Here is a 23,510-nt window from a genome sequence, read left to right as displayed (position 1 = left end):
CGTCAAAGTCCGTGTAACTCCACACCCGACCTCGGGTTGGTCATTAATTGCTCTGTGGCGTCTGGTACTCACTTAACAACGGTGGTAACAGTTTCCATTTTCCGCCAGTCCTCAAAAGACACTTCATGATGAGAATCTCCCCGCTGGCGTTTCAAGCTGGCCTATCTATCTGTTACCAACCGGGTACCAATTGCGTCAAAAATACCTGCCACTAGATTTTACATCTCTTAGTTTAGGAACTACAAGCTCTGGTGTGTTTCCGCCATCATTGTTCCCCACAGATATTCTATGATATCTGTGTAACACGTGCAAAACACCACATTGTCGGATAATCTTTTTTCGCGTTTATTAGAGACAGCTGTCGCATTTTCTGATTTTTTTCAGAAACAACGGAGATGTTATTTCTGTTGAATAACGGTTTATTATGCCGTCCCATTTTATTACCCACAATTCCTAAATTACTCTGCAATATACATCCCAACCACAAAGTTCCCTAAAACCCCATGGATCGAGAACGTTTTCGGTTTGATGCGCTCTAGACAATGGGGCCCAGCATAAGGTGGAATTCCGTTGTTTAGAGGTATAGAATTGAAACGTTCCTGATCGAAAGCCATTAAGCACCAGATATGTCATTTTTGGGGCGGAGTTTATTCGTAGAGATAAATGCTTTGTTTCCTTGATTATAGGTTTGATGATTATTGTGCATAGAAGATAAGTTTTGAGAAAAGAGCTTTAGTTTCGACCGGACAGATTGTCTGAATTTCGGATTTGTACAGGTGTGTTTTGGCCTCGAGCCCTGGCCAAAGAAATTGGCCAGCAAGTTCCGAAGTAAGATAAACTTTATTAGGGTTCGAGCATAGAAAATTCTCACCGTTGTCAATAGCCGTACAAAATCCCTGTAAACTATGGATATTTTTCTGTTTGATGTTTGTAAACCTATTGTACGAGAATGGTGTATGCCAACAGACCACCCACTCCAAGTCATTGCTCTCCTTTTTTTTTAGGCCAAATTGTGGGAAAAAGGTTTCTGAGAAGAACCACCCCCGAAAGGAGTTGATTGGCCAAGAAGGAAGATACGACTTGGCTGCAAAATTTTGTTCAGTTACTGTTTCAAGTTTGAAGTGGTCGGTATGGAAATTCTTCCGCGGGTTGTTTTTGCTTTTAATAATCATTTTGCACTTTTGGATGTAGAGTTTGGAGTTGTGTTAACTTTCCTTTTTTTTTATTATTCAAAATTGTTAAAGTTCATTTGGTTTAAGGTTGTCTTTTCTTTGTTTGTTAAAGAAAAGCCGGAATTCCACTGAGGCAACACTGAACGACATGTTGCTTGATACTTGTTGCCTAGTGTTGCCTGTTGTAGGCGTGCGACAATGTGGCACAAAATTTCAATTAATGTCGCTGTGTGTTCCTTCAATGGAAAGACTGTGTGTAGCATGCGTCAATGCCGCATGCAACATGTTGCCTCAGTGGAATTCCGGCTTAAGATCTCGTTAAGGTGTGCGAAAAATAATGGAGGCTGGTCGAAACTACTTGGCAGTTTTCTTCCTTTCTTTGACAACCCCTCTTTGCGGTTCTCGTACTCAAATATTGAATTCTGTGACCTGGTGTCGACGCCGACAAAATATAGCTTTCTCCAAAAAAAGGTAAGAGTAATCTATAGTTTTGTTTATACACTTATCAATTTTGTGGGGACCCACGCCGGTCTGGCTAGACCGGGTTACATCTGGATCGAATAGGTATATACTGCTCATCTCACGTCTGCCATACGGAGGCAAGGCTTACTAGCCCCGGGTGTCCCGGTTTGGAAAGAATCAGGCAACAGCAAGTATTGGTGATGATGCTGTTGGGGTTATCTCCTGCTTACCCGTTCAACGACTTAAGTTTATAACCTCCACCAACTCTAGAAGATGTTGAAGTTTCTCGGTTGGAAAGTCATTAAACCCTGGCACTTTCCTCTACGGTCTGCTCTGAATGGTTACCTGTACCTCCTGAAAAGAAATTTCTTCATCCCAGTTTTTGTTCCTCTCGAGTTGCGTCATTCGAATTTTTCTATTTCCACCAGTGTCCGTTTCCTCGTCATCCTCTGGGAAGTATTTCCTGATGAGTGCTTCCACGAGTTCCAGTTTCTCGTCCATTCTGATCCGCTGTGCACGGTCGTCGACGTTGTCGTTGCTCCCCTCTGTGTATCTGAAAGAATCCCGCGTGCCAGCTCCCAGCGGTCCTTCGGGATCCGGTTGAGATTCTCTCGAATTCGTCTGTGAACTGCTGCCTTCAGTCCCGGTTCCGTTCCTGTTGAGATGTCAACCTTTTATGCTTCTTCATTCTTCGCGTAATAATGGCTTGTCAAGCTGTCTTGGTCACCCTTTAAAAAAATGAACGCCGTCTCCTCGGTCTTCCACTTGAGTGGCGATTCGAAAAACTACCGCTGGAGCTCCCGTCCGAAGGCAAGAGCCACCACCATTCACTTCTCATTGTCGCTGTTCCGACTTCCGCTTTCGGTTTCGATTAAATTATTATCTCTGAAGCTGTTCTCTTCTCGGACAACTCAGCTTTCCACCATCGCCTCCCTAGTCAGCATGATGTCGATCGAACTGCGTCCTTTGTCTGTCTTGAAGGTAAGAGTAGAGTGTTGGTCATTGCCATTGACCAAGTTTGTCGCTTTCAGCAGGTCCATGACCGGCTTCCTCGATCGTAGGTAATGTCACTTCCCTATGCCTCGTGCTTGGCGTTGAAGTTCTCTGCTATGATGATCTCTCTTCTGTTGTCCAGGAGCAACGCCTCCATCTTGGATAGCGCCGTCCCCAGGTTTCCTCCAGCTTTGACGTACATGTTGAGACACACGATCTCTACGTCCTCACCACCCCCAATGATGACAACCCTAGTGTCGTTTCCTGCAAACTTAAAGGACTTTATGGCAGGTCCTCGCGATGTGACCCTAAGGCGTTGCAGTTGAAACACCGTTTCACGCTCAGGATTTGCTGGACGAACACAGTCAGATCCACCATGACATTATCCGTTTCCACGAATAATTAAGTACTGTAGTAAGGTCATTTATGAAGATTAGAAACAAAAGTGGTCCTAGATTTAATTCTTGTGGGACTCCAAATGTTGGAAACTCAGCGAACATTATTAAATTTGACAAATTGTGGGTGACAAAACATATAGGATATAAAAAGCAGCAAAAAATTGTGATCTGTGTTATCAAAAGACTTCTGAAACCTCTTATATACGGCAACAATTTTATGCTGTAAATTCAGACAATTGACGAAAAATGTAAAGGTTAGCCACAGCTAAGCGACCTTGCAAAAAAGCATGTTATGTTGATGTATACAAATTTTAACTTTACTTTCATTTTATAGGGTTTTTACAAATGATTCTAAGGGCGTAGTTGGCCATGGAGTTCCAGTTATGACAGTTCTCACTTATCAGTAATGTCATTTGTAATCTGTCATTTAAAACCATCGTTTTTATTGTTTTAACGTTTTTCAAGTGTGAATTGCAGTAATTCTTGTTGACCCAAGCTCAAAACAACAAAAGTCGTTTTCAAAACTCTTGATGCTTACGTACGAAAATTTTTGCTTTTGTAAGACCGTGAAAATGGTTTATTCTGTTGAACAAGACATCATCGTTCTGTCTTATTATCGCGGTGGGGCATTCGTAAACGGATAATGCAACCTCTTGTAAGCAAGAATATCTGGCCAAATGTTATGATTTGATAATTCAACAAACATCGTTAGAGGTTCAAATCCGATATTAATCAACAGATTTGTTCGAATTGACAGTGTCGACAAAGACAAATCTCCTGGAAGACCTTCAGTATCTGAGGAAGTTGTTGATGATTTGAGACGACTTGAATAGAATTCGCTTACATTTTTGATAAGATTCTCTCAACAGTCTGTTGTAACATGAAATTGAACAATGGGTCCAAAGTATTAACGAAAGGATGTTACAGAACATTTTTGAAATTAAAAAGAGAGTGAACATGTGCCTTGAACAAAATGAACATTTTCAACATATACCGTAATGTTTAACAGCAACAAATTTGTTTAATGAATTAGTTTTATTTTTTATTATAATGAAGCCTTTAGGCAACCAGTTCTACAGATGCATGTGGTATTTATCGTGAGTCCTTGGTTTATAGTAAAGTCCAAAAGTGAGAGGCGGCACGTTTCCATGATCTACCTCGACCCTAGGATCATTTAGAAACCCTGTATGAAAACTTACATAAAATCTTCGGTAAAATTTACAATGATAGAACTTATTTGCTGTACTGATGGTATCATATTCCCCTATTCGATGCATTTTAGAGAGATAAAAGGATGAATTGATATAAAAAAGTAAATTCATTGTTACTGAGAAACATGTTTTCAGTTAATTAATACATGAATAGGTTTCATTCATGTACTAAATATTTTTCGATAAGATCGGCAGCAATAACTGTAAAAACTAAAAGTATATTACTAACTAAAATACTAAACTTAAAATAAAAAACTTTATTTTAAAATACACTTTTGATAAACATTTATTTAATGATTGTTTGGAGGAGATGACAAATTAAAATTTTGTTATGAATGTTTCGCAACAATTAAAGCTGTCTAAATTACTTAAGTGTTTTGATAAAATTTTAACGAGTTCAATTTTTTAGACAAATTGTAAAATTTGATTGTACAAATTTAGTTTTCTTATGGTAAATTCAAATAAAATAGGAATGAATAATTAAACCACAGGAAAAGGGAATTTTTTTCATAAAATTTTATGATAACGATTAATTAATAAATGAAATTGTTTAATTCAAGCAAATTTTTGCGACACCCTTAATAGCAATTCAAAAAATTAAGGTACAGTTTCCGACAAAAAATTTCAAACATCGCTTTTCTGTCATGTCAAAAATTTTAATGTAGTCTATGCTTTATTGTCATTATTTCGGACAGCTGGAATGTCAAACTTTCAAAATACCTAAATATCTAAAGGTTGCTTTACACTATCTGACGACTGAATGACATTGACGTCTGAATTTTTTTGGCGGCAACTGTATATTAAAAATCCACTACTTACATTGCTTTGCAATGTGTTTTTTTTAACATTATTTTGTTTGATAAATTTTTGGGAAGTGTCACAGACTCGTTGAGATGGCTAGATAAATTTTAATTAATGTTGTGCAATCACCAAATCTACGTTAAAGCCCTCTAAAAAAAGTACTTCCTATGTTGGTTCTAAGACAAAAAAAATTGGTCTAAAGAGTTTAGACAGTACTTCCCTCGCTGTCGGAAACTTGACGACTGCATGCCTATTGTGTTTTTTTTCTCATTACATTTTTGTGGTGGGAATTTAAAAAAAAATTGCGATGACGTCATCAACATTTTTGCAAGGACACGTATATCAGTTGGGATAGATGTAGTGCAATACTAAGAATAAAATTATTATATTCTCAAATTTTCGGGAAAATGAATTGGGTCGTTTGAATATTGATTTGTAATAATCAATAAAATAACGAAACAATTTACTCACGTATACTTACGTATCAGAGGCAACTAAAAATCGTGTATGTATAAACATTGTTAATTTAAGATGACAGGCGTAACAGCATACGTGAGAGCCAAACACAGAAACTGTAAACAAAACGACCGTCGGTTTTATTGCTTCGACTTCCGCTTATTATATAAAACATTGGGTTTTATTTTAATTCTTGACGGTGAAATTCACAATTGGTTGATTATAAACATGTCTATTTCGCATTCGCGGAACCAAGTGACCGCATAAAACAAATGCAGATCTGTAACGTTAAAGTCGATGTAAATAAGCGTGCTACCCTTATGTTTCAACCGAGTTTTTCCTTTAACAAATTTTGTGTCTACCAAATTGGGTTGGTTGGGGTGTAATACTAATAATAAGTGTTGCCTTTAATTTAATCAATAAAATAAATTGACTTCATTAATTTTTTTGAACCACCTCTTAAGAAAATCTAAAAAATATGAATGGAATGATAAATCACAAGTACAAACTCATCATATTTTTTGCATTTTAGATAGGATTTATTCAGCAAAATTTAAGGGTGACGTCATCAATTTTTTTAGGAGGGATGAACAAATACATTTTGAACAAAAGTTTACCATGCTTATAATAACTTTAAAATATTCCCAAGATTTCAAAGCATTCGGTTTTGTAATTCCTGATTAAATCGATAAAATAAATTCACGCCTTCATTAATTTTTTTCAGTCACCCTGCATATGCAAATCCAAAAATATGAATGGAATGATAAATCACAAGTACAGACTCATCATATTTTGTACATTTTAGATGCGATTTATTCGGAAAACTTTTGAGCTGACGTCATCAGTTTTTTGTAGAAGATAACCAAATATATTTTGACTAAAAATTTATTATGCTCTTTATAACCTTAAAACATCTGCAAGATTTCAAAGCATTCGGTTTTGTAGTTCCTGATTAAATCAATAAAATAAATTTACGCATTCATTAATTTTTTTGAGTCACTCTGTATGCAAATCCAAAAATATGAATGGAATGATAAATCACAAGTACAGACTCATCATATTTTGTACATTTTAGATGCGATTTATTCGGAAAACTTTTGAGCTGACGTCATCAGTTTTTTGTAGAAGATAACCAAATATATTTTGACTAAAAATTTATTATGCTCTTTATAACCTTAAAACATCTGCAAGATTTCAAAGCATTCGGTTTTGTAGTTCCTGATTAAATCAATAAAATAAATTTACGCATTCATTAATTTTTTTGAGTCACTCTGTATATGCAAATCCAAAAAATATGAATGGAGTGATAAATGACAAGTACAGGCTCATCATATTTTGTACATTTTAGATATGATTTATTCGGCAAACTTTCGAGCTGACGTCATCAAGTTTTTGGAGGGGATAAGCAAATATATTTTGACTAAACATTTATTATGCTCTTTATGACCTTAAAACATCTGCAAGATTTCAGAGCATTCGGTTTTGTAGTTCCTGATTAAATCAATAAAATATATTTACGCATTCATTAATTTTTTTGAGTCACCCTGTATATGCAAATCCAAAAAATATTAATGGAGTGATAGTTCACAAGTACAGACTCATCATATTTTGTACATTTTAGATATGATTTATTCCACAAACTTTTGAGCTGACGTCGTCAAGTTTTTGGAGGGGATAAGCAAATATTTTTTGACTAAAGATTTATGATGCTCTTTATAGCCTTAAAACATCTGCAACATTTCAAAGCATTCTGGTTAGCAGATTAAAAATTAAATTTCAAAATGTTGTTTTATAATTTTGATTTTTTTTCCAAAAATCTGGACGTTTCGGGTGAAAAGTCGATTCAGAGTTGTAAACTACATGTGTAGGACTATGTTATTTTATACAATTGAAAACCCATTTACTATGTACAATTTTGAAGTGACGTCATCGCTTTAGTGGTGGGGATGATTCGACAAATTTTGGTTAGCGTTTTACCATCTACATGATATTCTTAATATAAGTACAAAATTTCACAACAATCGGTCGAGTACTTTCGGAGATTATCTGTCTAATAAAAATCCGTGACAACAGACGGACAGACGGACAGACGGACAGACGGACAGACGGACAGACGGACAGACGGACAGACGGACAGACGGACAGACAGACGGAAATGGGAGACCTATTTCTTCGTCTTCTAGGGGTCATGAAAGATCGAGAAAACGTAAAAGTAGAGAGTCGGCCGACGGACTCGATTACAATACTTCCTTTGCTTACGCTCGGGAAGTAAAAAATAATTAAAATTAATAAACATAGGTTCGGAGGTTGTCTGTCTAATAAAAGGCAGATAACCTCCGAAACTACTAGACCGGCTGTGGTCAGATTTTGTATTTATGTTAGGAATATCATGTAGATCGTAAAATGTTAACCAAAATTTTTGTCTAACCATCCTCACCAATAACCTGATGACGTCGCCTCATTTTTTTTTTGATAAACGCTATTTTAATTTTATAAAATAACGGACTACTATATTTCCCAAAAAAAATCAAACTTGCAATCATAATAATAATAATAATAATAATAATAATAATAATTTATTATCCAACAGACGAAGGTCCAAAAGGATAAATATAAACTCACAAATTAATTAATTACTAACACTAAATAGAGTTAAAAAGAAAAAAAAACATAACCATGACTTAATCACTCCTATACAACAAAACACGAAAAGACTTAATACTAGAAGTAACAAAAATATCTACAATTGGGGCTACATCATTATAGCAACGACACATGTTGTTCAATGGCGAAAAATAATGTTGGTTGGTCCTACTACAATTTATCATGAAAATGCCTGAATACCGACAATTTAATCGTGGAACATGAAAATTTATTTGACTAAGTAAGTTTTTACTAACAGTGTACCCATGTATTAATTTAAATAAAAAGTAAATGTTGGCGAACGTCCTTCTTTCTTTGAGCGACAGCAAATTAAAATCGTTTAATAACATTTTGTTAGGGAATGATCGTGGAGGATAAGTATGATATTTTACATAATATAAGTATTTGCAGAATCTACGTTGTATGCGTTCGATTGCCATAATATGGATGCTATAGTACGGGTCCCACATTACAGAAGCATATTCTAATTTTGTTATGACATATGCGAAATATAACGTTAGCAAAGCATCTACATTTGTAAAACTACTTGTGTTTCTAAAAATAAATCCTAACATTTTTATAGCGTGTCCACAAATATATTGAATGTGAGGAATAAATGACAAATGATGATCCAGTATAACACCCAGGTCTTTTATTTGGCTAACTCGCTCAATTTGAATATCATTCAATGTATAATTAAAATTAATATTGGTCATTAATCTGGAAAATGTTATTGTTTTGCATTTATTTTCATTTATCTTTAGTTTGTTTAGCGTGCACAATTTACTAAAGTTGTTTAAATCATTCTGTAACAAACGACAAACGACAAACGACAATCATCATAATATAATATGATTAATAAAATACGGATTATCATAATAACATTTACTTATCCAAAATAACAATCAGAACTCTTTGCAGCATTGTTTTGAGGATACAAATTCATTCAAAATAGGCAGCTTAATAGTCGCATTATTTCGATATATAAACATAAACAACCGAAGTTAAGTATGTGGTGATGATATATTTTTTCTTCAAATATATTTGTGGGGACTACACCCGTTTGGAATTTGTACCCTCACGGCGCAGGTGCTGAGTAGGTATTATTTACACTACTGGTTCTTATTTTATACAGTTTATCACAAAACAAAAATCACAAAATTAAATTTCATTACTTTTTATTGAAGCGGGATTTGTGGAACTGTACTTCAGGAACGAAGGAAGTTCTGTCGAAATAACCTTCTACATTTTTTTCTTTTAAGTTAATGATGGAGTTTAAAACAGCTTCGTCTATCTAAACATAAATAATTAGCGAAAAAATAAATTTATTTTCAAACGTCATATAACTGACACTTATATGACGCTCTTACCGGGGTTTAAGTGTCATTTCTATGACACCGTGTTTGAGCGGCGTATAAGTACTACTTATACTCCGCCGGCGTATAAATAAAACATTTATACTCCGCCGGAGTATAAATATGTGAAAATCATAGTGGTTGTCAACCATAGTAACCATGGTAAGTGAAATCAAGGCAATTCCTTAATGAAGCAAGAAGATAGGAAATAATCATTTCAAAAGAAGATTAATCGTTTGAAAATAAAATATTGTATTTCATTCGGAGTTTAAGTGACTTCATGTGACTCGTATGGACTTAATTCGCCTCGCTATCGCTCGGCGTTTAATCGTCCATAATCGACACATAAAGTATCACTTAAACTCCTAATAAAATAAATATCTATTATCTTTTTGTTAGAATGACGTACATTGCATTTTTTATAAGTGGTTCGCTATAGGTAAGTAAAAATAAAGGTTAATTTTATAATCCATGCACTAAATATATATAACGAAAATTCAGAAGTTGATCACCTTAGCAATTAAATGGCAGTATTTTTCATGTCGTCACACGAACGTGGTGAAAATATCTTATTTGTACTGAATTATAAACACGAAGTTTGGATATTGGTATTTAACAGCGTTATAAAGACTACTATTTTGATCAACAATAAAATTTCATAGTAACCTCATTTGCAAAGCAAAACGAGTAAGACTAAAATGCAAAGTACATTTGCATTACTAAAATATAGCAATGTTACGTCAGACACGCCAGACGGTTTCTATTATTTCTACATGAATGTATCGCGTATCTATTGAAAGTTTGAGACAATGCAACGTTACAATGTGGACCATTTATTCGGAAGTTTCTAACATCTAGACCGTAGAACCTTCATCATCCAACTGTGGAATTAATAGATATCTGACAGAAATATAGCGAGATCTGCATTTACATCATGATTCATGAGACCCAACTTTGTCAATAAATATCGAGTTGTGCACTCAGCTATGACTGCATTCTTGAATAAAACCGCTCCGAACATTTGCAACTTCATTTAGTAATTTATACCTGTAACATAATGGTGGCATTTTTCCAGCACATTGACCGTGCACATTTCACTGCTTGTTTTTGCAAACTCCTGCAGTACTATCGGGCTGGATCGATCTTTCTGTTTAGTTTACAAAGAAGCTTCAAGCTCCTCTTCTTAACTTTCATAACCATTCGAGACCAACCTAACAAAGCAATATTTTAATACGCTGCGACTCACCAAAGTGAGAGGTTTGTTTTGGAAGGAACAAAAGACTTTATTACTACCTTTCTTGTTGTTTCACCAAATAAAGCAAAAAATTGTCAAAGCCCAATTTCGAAGAAACTCGTTCGATTCACGGATTTAGTGGAATTAAAAAGGGTGGCTGAAATCCGCTTGCTCGGGAACGATGAAAGCTTTCCAATGTGATATTTTCTACGTCAACAATTTTAAATCAAAAGACATTTAAAATTAAAAGTAATGAAAAATTGTTTGTCCGGATTAGATGGTAATCTCTGAATAATGAATTATTGAAGTAAATTATTTTGGATAAGCCTCGCTGCTGGTTAGATTTGTGCATTGGCTTTTTATCAAGTTTTTTGGTTTAAAAACAACATGTTATTAATATAGGATTTTCTTATTTCGGATATATGTTTTTGTTTAGAGTTTATTCGTCTGGAAGAGGTTGGAATGGAAGGAAGCAGGAGTCCCGGAGGAATGAAGCAATCATTTTCTTAATGGGGACTATCTTCGAGCCCAGCGTGCGTGACCTTGCTAACTTTAACCCATGTTTTGCTACGTTTATTTTAAAATTAATTCCATAAAACCGTCGTTGGAAATCCACAAGAGGAACAACGTAAACAAGAGGAAGGTAGGGAAAGATGAGCTTCTGAGACAAGATACCTTATATTTTAAACATAACAATAATGATCGTTAACATCTTAAATTTGTCAGTCATGGTCTGTTAAAAAATGTTACTTAAATTGGAGTAATCAGTAAAATCACTACTATAAAATGTACGTTGGATTAATTATAGTTTTTGAATCCTAAAAAAATATTTTACACGCTCATTCTTCTTAACACAAATAAATCATATATACTTCAATCGGATTTGACTCCCTTAGAATGGGGCAAGATGTAGTCTTACTGTTAATTATAGTTACTAAATCTTAGCTAAATACATTTTAAAGTAAGTACAAATAGGTTATTACTTATTACATAGACATAAGAATAATTTAGGTCTCCCAAAATACAAGATAGGTTAAGACACAGTCGGAATGTAACGTTGTCATCTACCTGTTTTTGCGTCACTATTTGGTTACGAGTGGGATGTTTTCTTAGCAGCTCTATTTTCATGTACCTTAAGTATAAATGTATTACTTAAAATTAGAAATTTTTTACCAGTTGGTTATTTTTTCTACTTTTAAAAATTTTATCCCTGTAAAATATATAGTTATTTGTATCACAAGGCCAGAAACTACGCTTTTACGAATACGAGTGAATTCGTTAAGCCAAAAGGTGAGGCCTACAAAGAACTAGTATTCGCAAAAGTATGTTTTGGACACTTCATACACAAGATTTTTTTTGTCGACTTTTGTATAAATAAAATTGTTGTTGATTAAGTGATGCCGGCCGGATGTATCCAATTTTATTTACAGTGGTGAAATGTTACAAAACTAGCGTGAGTTTTTGCCCTTATATTTAAAAATAGTTTTAAATTGTAGCTCAAAATGAGTTCTTTTAGACTCAGTAAAAAACTTTTTTCAGTAGTTCATCATAAATGTCTAATCTTTCGACATTAGGGTGATGTATTTCTTTGCAACATAACTACTTGACTGTACAAACAGTTATTAAACATTCCATTTCTTGTTTTCTCGACGTTTCACAGCTGGCAAAATATAGAAATATCGATCTCTCGTTCCCGTTTCTCTGTCCGATTGTCGTCTTTCCGCTCGTAGGTGGTTTTATTACCTAAATCATTTCCGAAACTACTCGAATGATTAATGAAAAAATTTAGTAGTACCTACTTTAAAATAATCATAAATAGCTGATAAAAACTCTAAAATTTCTTGGTTCGTTCCCACGAAAAATTTGATGACGTCGTCTTGAAGTTTTGCTAAGTAAATCTCATTTGAAATTTCTGTTGTAGCATATTCCTTCATTTATAATTAATAACGTGTCCATATTTCTAACTTTACGCATATGGGTTAACGTAGAAAACAAAAAATATATACGTAGAATGTAATTTTACAATTTGTTTCGGAATCTACACATCAGATTTTTTTTAATCTTTGAGAGGACACTGTTACTGATTTAGTGTTTATATAACATCATTTAAAATTCATTTATTTATTATCTCTCCAAATTTCTTGACGTCATTTCAAAAGTTTATGGCATAAATATTTGTCAAAATATGTACAGGGTTAGGATAAAGTTCCAGAACGGTTGAATAACTTTGTCATTTGAAGTTTTTTGTTTGAATTTGGTGTGCATAGTTTAAAATAGCGAATTGATTACAACATTTTTCATTTTTACCTCCCGAGCGTAAGCTAAGCAAGTATTGTAATTGACTCCATCGGCCAACTCTTGTGTTTTCTCGACCTATCATGCCCCCTAGAGTACGAAAAAATAGGTTCCCGTTTCCGCCTGTCTGTCTGCCTGCAGATTGTCCGAATTAGGCAGTTAATCTTCGAAACTACTGGACTGATTATTATCAAATTTTGTAAAACGCCAACCAAAAATTAACTAATCATCCGCACTAACAGTTTGATAACGTCATCTCCAAAATTTACAATAGTAAATTTGTTTTTATTTTTATAAAATAAGATACTTCTTTATGGTGTATGAATCTAGTTGTACAGAGTTTTCACTCTATACATCTAGATTTTTGGACAAAAATCAAAATGGTATAACAACATTTTCAATTTAACTTTGAAAAACCGAATGCTCTGAAATATTGCAAACGTTTTAAGGTTACTATAAGCATGGTAAATTTACTAATAAAAATTTATACGTTTATCCCCTTCCAAAAAATTAATAACCTCATCTTAAAATTTTGTCGAATATAGCGTCTCTAAAATATGCAAAAATTATGACTCTATTCTTGTGGTTTATCATACACTGATAGTTTTAAAATTGCTTATACAGGATAACTAAAAAAATAATGAATGAGACAGTTTATTGTATTATATTGATTAAATCAGAGAACGGCTCACTCCATTTTCCCGAAAATTTAGGAATACAGTAGTGATATTTTTATACGTGTAATTGCATGTATTTGCTGGTAGGTTGGTGACGGCATAAAAAAACTTTTTTTGACTTCTTGAAAATGGTAAATGTAATTTTGTACCAATTTTTAAAACGTGGAAGCACAATGAGATTAGTAACTAACGACAAATGTCGCTATTGCCCATTTTATCGAAAGTTCTAGAAAGAATTGTGATGGGTCAATTATGTAATTATTATGTAATCAATTTGGTTTCAGGCCCAGATTAAATATGTACCTCGAAAGCCATTACTGATATTGTTGATGAAATCACTAATTAGTTTGACCAAGCTATTTTCATTACAATTTCTTTTCTATATTCATTCAATACTGATTCGCAAACTTTATTTTCTATAATTTATATCCTACTAGTTGTTACTGCTATTATCATCTTATCTCTGCAATATCATCTAAAAAGTCACTATTGATGGAACATCTTCTAATTACCGCTCTGTGGAGTATGTCGTACGTCAGGGATCTATTTTGGATACCCTTTTATTCTTGACTTACATCAATAACCTACCGTCCAATATAAAAGATTCAAAATAGCATGAATGTCGACAAATCGGTGTTGTGTTCCCCACTCTTGAAACTAGCATAACACTAAATTTAGGTCAAGCCAATTTTCTTGGTATTACCATCGATAACTAGGTTCTCTGGAATGCCCATGGAGACAATTTAGCTAAGAAACTAAATAAGAACACGGACCATTCGAGACAATTAGATAATAATATTTCAGAAAAAACATTAGGTATTAGTTGCTTATTTTGCATTTTTTCACTCTTCAATAGAGTACAGAAACTTAGTTTGACGACATTTTACTTGTCGACACAGAATATTTGTTTTTCAAAGACTTGTGTTCGGATTATAGCTGCACTTCGTACCGTGATGATTGCTGATCTGCATTTGTTGAACTTAAAATTTTAACTGTACCTTCAATTTTCATCCTCCATTAATTAAATACACTCACCGGCAAAAAAATCGAATCATTAGTATTTTTGTAGAAATCTTCAATAAATTCTGGTGTGCGTCACATTTATAAGACAAATTAGTTTATCTAGGACAAAGGAGATGAAAAGGTAACGGGACCTTCGCTGAAGTTGCAACAATTACGAGTTTATTAAAAAATACCAGAAAATCCATTACATTAAACCAACAAAAGACTACTTAACATATCATTATTAACGACTGTTGCCGCCTCTAGCTTGCATTACGGTTGCCATACGTCTTCCCATGCCTTCTATGAGGTGTCTAATCTCAGCCTGGGCTAATTGGTCAAATTCTTCAACTAGCGCATTTGCAAGATCTCTTATGTGTTGTACGGCCGGCGCACGTGCTCTGATACGTCTACCTAACATGTCCCACACATGCTCAATTGGATTCAGGTCGGGACTGCGTGCTGGTCATTCCATACGTGAAATCCCGAATTCGTCGAGGTAGGTTTGTACAACTCTAGCGATATGTGGTCTAGCATTATCATGCATTAGAATAAAATTATCGCCAATAAAAGGAACAAAAGGTACGACATGCTCTTGAAGAATATTTGCTACATATCGATCAGCATTCATTGTGCCTCTATCCACCACTACAAGTTCCGTGCGAGCCTCGGCAGAAATTCCTGCCCAGACCATCACTGAACCTCCATGAAAACTTAGTCTGGAAACAATATTGCACTGAGCCTACCTTTCGCCTCTTCTTCGCCATACTCTTTGACGGCCGTCAGGAGAACGTAGACAAAAACGCGACTCATCTGTAAAGAGTACTTGGCCCCATTGGGCAAGATCCGAGTTAACGTGTTCTCGAACAAATGCAAGTCGGGCTACTCTGTGTCGTGGGAGAAGTTCTGGGCCACTTGCAGGTCTACGGGCCCTCAATTCAGCTGCACTTAACCTTTTTCTTACAGTTCTTTCACTTACACTAACTCCTCGTGTTTCTTCAAGTTGATTTCTGGCCTCAACTGCGGTCGTATCCCTATTACGGAACACGGTCAGCGTTAAAAAACGGTCATCCCGAGCCGATGTTTTCTTTGGACGACCCGAATCAGGTCTTCGGCTGTATGATCCAGTCTCATTAAACCGTCGTACAGTTCTGTGAATGCTCACTTGTGATACCCCTAACGTATTGGCAACGTACCGTTAACTTCGACCATCCTGAATAAGAGCAATTGCTCGTGCTGCATTAATGGCCACAATACTCATGTTAATTGACAAAAACACAGTTTTCATCAAATCACAATAACAAACCGTCTGTTAATGCCCTCTAAACGTCACAACTGCAAATCTCATTGTTGGAAAAAACTTATCATCTTCAGATTTGAGGTTCATATCATGTACAAAAAAGAACCAAAAACCTAGTGTTAGTATATTTTGTGTGATTTTTTCAAAACTGATATTGACTGTAGCCAAACGTTTAAAAAAGGAACCATTTTCAATACAAACTTTGGGTGATTCGCTTTTTTTGCCGGTGAGTGTATATTTTTGACAAATATTCTAAGGTCACTAATATTCATTTCTACGACACCGGAAACAATAGCTATTTGTGCAATAAGATAGGAAAAGTTACTTTTTTCTACATTCTAGACATGAGATTTTTGATCGAGACGAAGTCGAGATCAAAAACATGTCGTGACTGGAAAAACACTTTTTCTATCAAATTGCACACAAGATTTCGTAAAATTAGGTAAAAACCTCTTCATTATACATTTTATTGCATAATAAAGTATCAAGTCCCTTTCAATGCAATAAATTTGTTGTCACGGAAAATACAAACAAACAACACAACATTTTGCAATTTTTCAACGTTTGAAGTGTTTCGGGTGTTTCTTGCGGTAAAAATGTTGGAAGATGATGTTGCATCAGCGTCTTTTGATGTTGAAGAGTCAACCACACTGGCACGCAATTCACTATTGCCCGAGAAATCAAAGGAAAAATATAAAAAGGCGTACAAGGAGTTCGAGAACTGGTGCTTGGAGAAAAGACAGCAAGATGTGAATGAAGAGGTATTATTAGCATACTTCGAACAGAAATCACGAATTTTGAAAGGTTCTACTTTATAGAGCATTTATTCAATGTTACGAGCAACACTTAATGTGAATAAGAAGATCGAAATTAGAAACTATGCAAGTTTGATAGCCTTCATCAAAAGAAAATCAGTGGGTGAAGTTGCAAAGAAATCGAGCGTATTTACAAAATTGGACGTCGAAAGACTTGGAAAGAAGCTAATAATGACACTTATTTGTTGATGAAGGTACGGTTTACCTAAAATTTCATATTTCTATAATACATTTTTTTTTATTTATAGATTGTGTTGACTGTGGGAATTAGCGGAGCATGTCGACATGAGCAACTGACATTTCTTGATATTAAAAACATTAAAGATATTCAATCTTTTTTTCTCATCGAAATTCCAAGGACAAAAACAAATGCAAGAAGAGAATTTGTAATATCAGGTGGAAATTTTGATGGTGTGGACCTATTAAAACTATTTAGAATGTACTACAACCTCCGACCTTCTCCAATAGAAACAAGACGGTTTTTTCTTGGCTATCGGCATGGAAAATGTACCAGGCAAACGGTGGGAATCAATACGATTGGTGACATACCAAAACAAATTGCAGATTTTTTAAAACTACGACATTCTTCAACTTATACTGGCCACTGCTTCCGTAGAACATCTACGACGTTACTTGCTTATGGTGGGGCTGATCTTGCCGTTCTAAAGCGGCGTGGCAATTGGAAGTCTGCAACTGTAGCTGAGTCGTACCGTGAAAATTCCATTGAAAACAAATTACGAATATCTTCAAAAATAGTAGGCGAAAAGCAAGCAGTGTAGTCAAAAATAAGTGAAACATTTAAGAAGGTATCAGAAGTATGAATACAAGTCCATTCTAGTTAGGAAAAAATTCACTTTTCCAAACCCAAATTAGCAACCGAATTTTACAAAGAAAATTTAGTTCCCAATTCACAGGTACAAGATATTTTGGGTACTGTAGTCCAGATTATGTTACTTTAAATAACGGTTTATTGCGTAAGTCAGTATTGGCAACATTTTATTGACATCTTAGGCATAATTCAATACAACAATATTGTTAATTCTGAATAAAGAACGGCAACTGTCGGTTACTCCGTATACTGATCCATTAGTAGGGAAGATTTATTTCATCCTGCTTTATCAATAACACTAGGTGGTGTAGAAACTTTAAAACCTTTTAAATTCCCTCGAAGTCATAATAAATGGGTGTACAATTTTCGTAGATCGAATTTCCATTATTATATTATGCATTATTTAAAATTGATTGGTTTAATCTTAAGCACTTATGTAGTGTTGATCATGCAGTAGAGTATTTGTATTCTATTTATGTGATTTATTTGACAAGCATGTTGCAAATCCAAAAAGTGTCATCGTCAACCGAAAACAGCAAAACAATTTTAAAAATAAGGAAATATTTAGACGTAAATGGATGACAACTCACATATCAACTTGAATTTAAACGTCCCTGCTGCTTGGTGAAAATGAACATTTCTGAAGTTCATAACATAATGCATGCCACGATTTAGTTCAAAGAAATTTTAAATCAAATCCTTCTGATTTATGGGACTATTTAAAACCAACGGCGTGGTTTTATAAGAATTCCTGGTCGAGTTCACAATGGTTTAACTTAGAGTCCCTAGATAGATATCCGCAGCCAGCATACTAAAATAAAATTTACCATTATTTTGACCTTTCGTGTCACAAGTCTTTTCCATAGTATATCTAGGGACCCTAGTTTAACTGAATTTAGTGATCTACAAGGTATAGCGAATTGTCGAAGTTTTTTCAAAACCATATTCAACTGATTCTGCACATGCCTAGTCTTATTCTTCAAGTAATGCTTTGTATGTCAGTTGAACTCGTCAAGTCATCGTTCGGGACTGTAGATATGTATATTTTTTATTATTTATAATAAATAAAACTTCAACTTTTCCCTTTAAGTGGAAATGTGCTAGGATTTGTCCAAGTATTAAAAAAGGCCATATTGCAGATACATATATTAAATAAATTATAGGCAAATTTCTATATGTCAAATTTTTCTAAAATTTTTGAACATATACTTTATTCAATAAATTACGGCAATGTTAAGAAATATATCCTCAAAATCAACATGCCTTTATTAATGGTTGATCAACAGTCAGTAACTTAGCTACAATTACGCAATATTTAAGTGAGACCATTGATATGCAAGGTCAACTGACGTGGTCTACATTAATTTGACTCGAGCTTTTGATTTAATTCAACATAATATTCATGTGTATCAACTTGATTTGTTCGGATTGTCGGAGGTTTCACTACATTTAATGCGTTCTTATTTAAAAGACATAACATTACTTATATTGGATATGCGTCGTATAAATTTTCATTTACTTCTGGGGTTCCGCAGACTTCCAATTTTGGTCCTGTCTTATATATTTTGTTTATTATTGATCTGCTCGAGCAATTTACTTGTCCAGTATTTGCATACGCCGATGATATAAAATTGTATCAATCCACTGACGGTACGGTTGATGTAGATATTTTACAAAATAACGTCAATCTGATGATTCGTTAGTGTGATACATTTATGTTGCCGTTGAATAAAGATGAATGCTTTTTTGTCAGATACATTTGTAAGAAAACTCCAACTCAATCATCTTCTGTGATGGGAAACCTTATTACTAAGCAAAATAATTGTATGAAAGATTTAGGACTAACGTGTTGATTTCGAGCTGTTATTCCTTCCACATTTAGAGGTTGTTTGCACATCCACGTACAAATTATTAGCTTTTTTATGAGAGCATGTAGGAACTTTTCTGATGTAACTGTAATTAAACAACTTTATTCTGGTTGTGTGTTAAATTTGGTCATAATTTGCTTAATTTACAATAAGATCGACTGTGCATTTCGACTTTTAGAACTACCAGTTTATGTGCCACATTTAGCATTAGGATATGAAGCCAGTCCCCAGACCTACTAACGTAACGGCGAGACCAAAATAATGTTTTACAACGTTCACTGATTTATGTTATGTGCAACGGTGCAGACACTAATTTTGTTAGGGTCACTTACAGGTTTTTTTTTATAATTTGTAATTTTATTTACTTTATTTTTATTTTTGTGGCGAAATCTGTTCGACAATAAAAGCTATTATTATTATTATTAATTTTATTATTTAGTTTTTAACACATACAGTGTTTTTAATGTTTTATAATTATACTGCGTCATAAATTTTTTTTGTCCCCTATGGTCTTAAATTTATGATCACATGTAGTACTTAATTATAACAACGAATGCATTAAATGTTTTATAAAATATGGCAACCTATCTTATTTTTTTAGACTGTAACTTATCAAGATGATAATTGATAAATTAATTTATCGGAATTCAAATGAACTTTCATTAATATTTCAAAATTCCAAGAAAAAAACTATTTTTCGTTGAAAATAAATTCCGCTCACGAATCAGACGCTGCACAATTGCCGCTTTAATTACAACAGACCTTATTTGATTAACTCTCTTAGCAAATAACAGCTTGCCTTAGAGTTATTAATTCAGAATTAAAATCTGAGTGTGTTAAATCACCTCTCTCCTTAAATAACGCCCCAATAAATTATAGCAGGGAATGCCTTGTTAATAACCTTTGCGCATAAATTTTTCCATTTTGACAGCGTAGCTTTTTAATTACCAGGAACAAAGTAGTTTTACGTTTTGGCATTGTTGCTCTTTGAATCAACAACAGTCGTCGTCAATCCAATCGGCTCAACTGATAGCAAAAGTCGAGCGATTTTAGTCCAGGATCGAGGGTCTGCTCTGCGCCTTTAAGATCTCATTTTCTTATCTTAGCGGAGCAGCTTGCAAGCGGCTTTCCACTAAGATTTCCTGCAGCTGACACATTCACTGATCTAGAAGACCTATCGTTTCCTATCGACGCTCCAATTACGTGTTGCATTGGAAAACTAGAACTGCTTCGTATTTATTTATCATGTAATGAGTGGGGGAGAAAACTTCGTGATTTTATTTGTGGTTTCTTGGGACAAATTTGTACTTCTTCGGACATGAAAAGAATCCGACACGGAAACGTTAACGTATTGAATTCGCGTATTTGTGAAACATGTTTCGTAACTTGGAGGAGTTCGAAGCCAATAGAGAACTTTTGTGAAGTAGTGGGATTTTTATCAAAGCTTCTTTTAATGTACAGTACAATTCAAATACACGAAGTGGAACACAAAATCATTGTTAGCGTCACCAATATAACGTTTATAAAAACTATTTAGATTTAAAGGTGAAGGAACACACACTTTTCAAAAAGACACCATCATTTTTATTATAGCGGCGTTTTTCCTTTTAGCAAGGAATGTGGGTGGTCTATTAAGTTTTACAGCATGGAAGAAAAGTAACAGAACGACACCGACGGTTGTCTACATAGCAGCAGAGAATAAGTGATTGTTTTACATTTTGTAGTCTATAAAAATGCTACCCAGTGACCAATAAATTAGTATTAAACAGTGGCATTGCGGTTCATTATGACTGTTTTTTTGCCTATCAATCAGTAGGTACATGAAAAATACATTTTAAACAATCTCTGTAGCCCAAATTTGTACTTAAATTTTTTTTATAGGTATATGATTTAAACCTCTCGAACTCAACACCGTCAAGAAGTTCTGCGTAGTCGTCAACACTAATTTAGAAAGAAGTGGTAGATATGTGCAAAAATCTTTAAAAACTTCAAAACTAATAGAATTGTGAGTGCCTTGGTTCGCTTGGGATTGCAAATAGAACGAAGTTCTTTAATTTTTGGATGTAGCTTGATATAGTACCCCTGTTCCTGCTTAAAGAACTGTGATAAGAAAGACAGTTTAATTTTTAGGAAATGGAGAAAATAGTTTCCTGTATTAGTAAACTAGCATAAAAAGGACTTAAAAATATAATATTTTCTAAATTTGATCTCCTCGTAACCGAAATTTTGAAGTATGAAATGCAATTTTAAGATAAAGAAATGCCCCTAATTGCAAGCATTATTTTTTTACGGTAGAAAATTAAACAGGTCGAACTATTTTATGAAATTCGACCTTGATTGTGCTAGTCTTCTCATCCAAGCACTCTGTTCTTTATTTAACTAGCAGGGGCGGCTGGTGCCGGGGGGCACAAGAGCACGTGCCCCTCCAAAATTACAACGTCTGCAAACACACTGGACATAGCAAAATAGTAATTTTCAATATTTAAAAAATTATCCGGAAATTTGTGTCATAATTATCAAAACTAATTTTTTTATCTCGCTCCACTTGTATAAAATGTATCAAAACTTACTTCCACTTGCATCTAAAGATGTGCCTTGGATATATGATATGTTATTTCTGATGAAATGCTGATAAAAGCCGAGCACAGAGACCGAATGGACCGAATCATGACCGATTTAGATGTTTTGTTTACACCGGTGCAATGGAAAGTACACGTCGTGGCCGCTTGATATGCGCCTGATACAACTGGCTTGTGAGCCCATTGCGATCGTGCTCTGGAGGATTGAGTTACTACTGCGGGTTTTAATTTTCCTTCTGCGCGAACACGTATGATAAATATTCTTGGATAATCTTCTCGGTAATACAGACATTCCGAAACAACTACACACCGCTTATATTAATAATATTCGGGCACATAACGCAAGGGTCGACAAAAATCGCCATATATTACGCCGATTGATAATGTGCATAAAATTTTGTGGGGTGTTTGAATTTGCTTTACGCGGACATGACGAAAGTAGGGAATCACAAAATCCAGATATATTTCGAGGTCTGATTGATTTTATGGCTGAATTCGACTTTATCAGATCATTTGAAAGAAGCAACGGTTTTTAAAGGAACGCCTAAAACTGTCCAAAATGAACTTTTAGATGCCATGAACACCGAAGGCAAAAAGGTATGTGGAGAAATCGTTTTTTATTTTTATTGAATGTATTTTTGTATTTATTTCCGTCACACAATTTCGTCTATTAATTGGTAATGACAACCTGTTTTATTTCTTCATATTTAACTCATCAATCAAATTGTGTCCCCCCATTTCAAAAGGTCACCAGCCGCCACTGTTAACTAGGTAGTAACGTTAGGTGCTCCTTTCCACGCACATTTTTTAAAGTGATTACATCCTCTGAACAAAGATCTCATCAAGTCATCACACTCACATATTTGTCACCGGAGATCACCCCAACCTGTCAATTGTCATTAAGTTTAAAGTAAATCTACAACAATATTCGAAAGGCTTATTTTCCGTGTTTGGGAGGATAAGAACCGAGTGAGAAGGCTAGCACAATCAAGGCTTGACGTCATAAAATCGTTCGACTTGTTTAATTGTGCCTCGTCTTTTCATCCAAACACTCGTTAGTTTATGTAAGTAGATAGACGTTTAAAGAAATATTGTTGCAGGTGATAAAATAAGATATGTATATATCTAGAACTAGTTACTAGGATATAAGGTTTTCTTTCACAAGAAGAGGCATACCGATGCTACAATTTTGCAAAGTTTGAGAAAGAGTGTGGGTATATCTTGCCAAGCAACTGTGAAAGTCAATGCATGCAGATGGGTTAACATCAGTTTCCACTGAATGTAAGGTCGGGTTGATCCATATACTTAATGGATTAACTGAAAACTCTGGTATGAAATTTACAACGAGAAAAGAGAATGTGTTTTTTTTTCACTTTTCTGTTGTCTCGAGATAGAAACCACATGTTTTAAAACGATTAGA

This window comes from Zophobas morio, unplaced genomic scaffold (assembly GCF_036711695.1).
Source record: "Zophobas morio isolate AGI-343-1 ecotype UQ-CSIRO unplaced genomic scaffold, CSIRO_AGI_Zmor_V1 ptg000011l, whole genome shotgun sequence".
Classification (NCBI taxonomy): Eukaryota; Metazoa; Arthropoda; class Insecta; order Coleoptera; family Tenebrionidae; genus Zophobas; species Zophobas morio.
Note: the sequence above shows the minus strand (reverse complement) of the source record.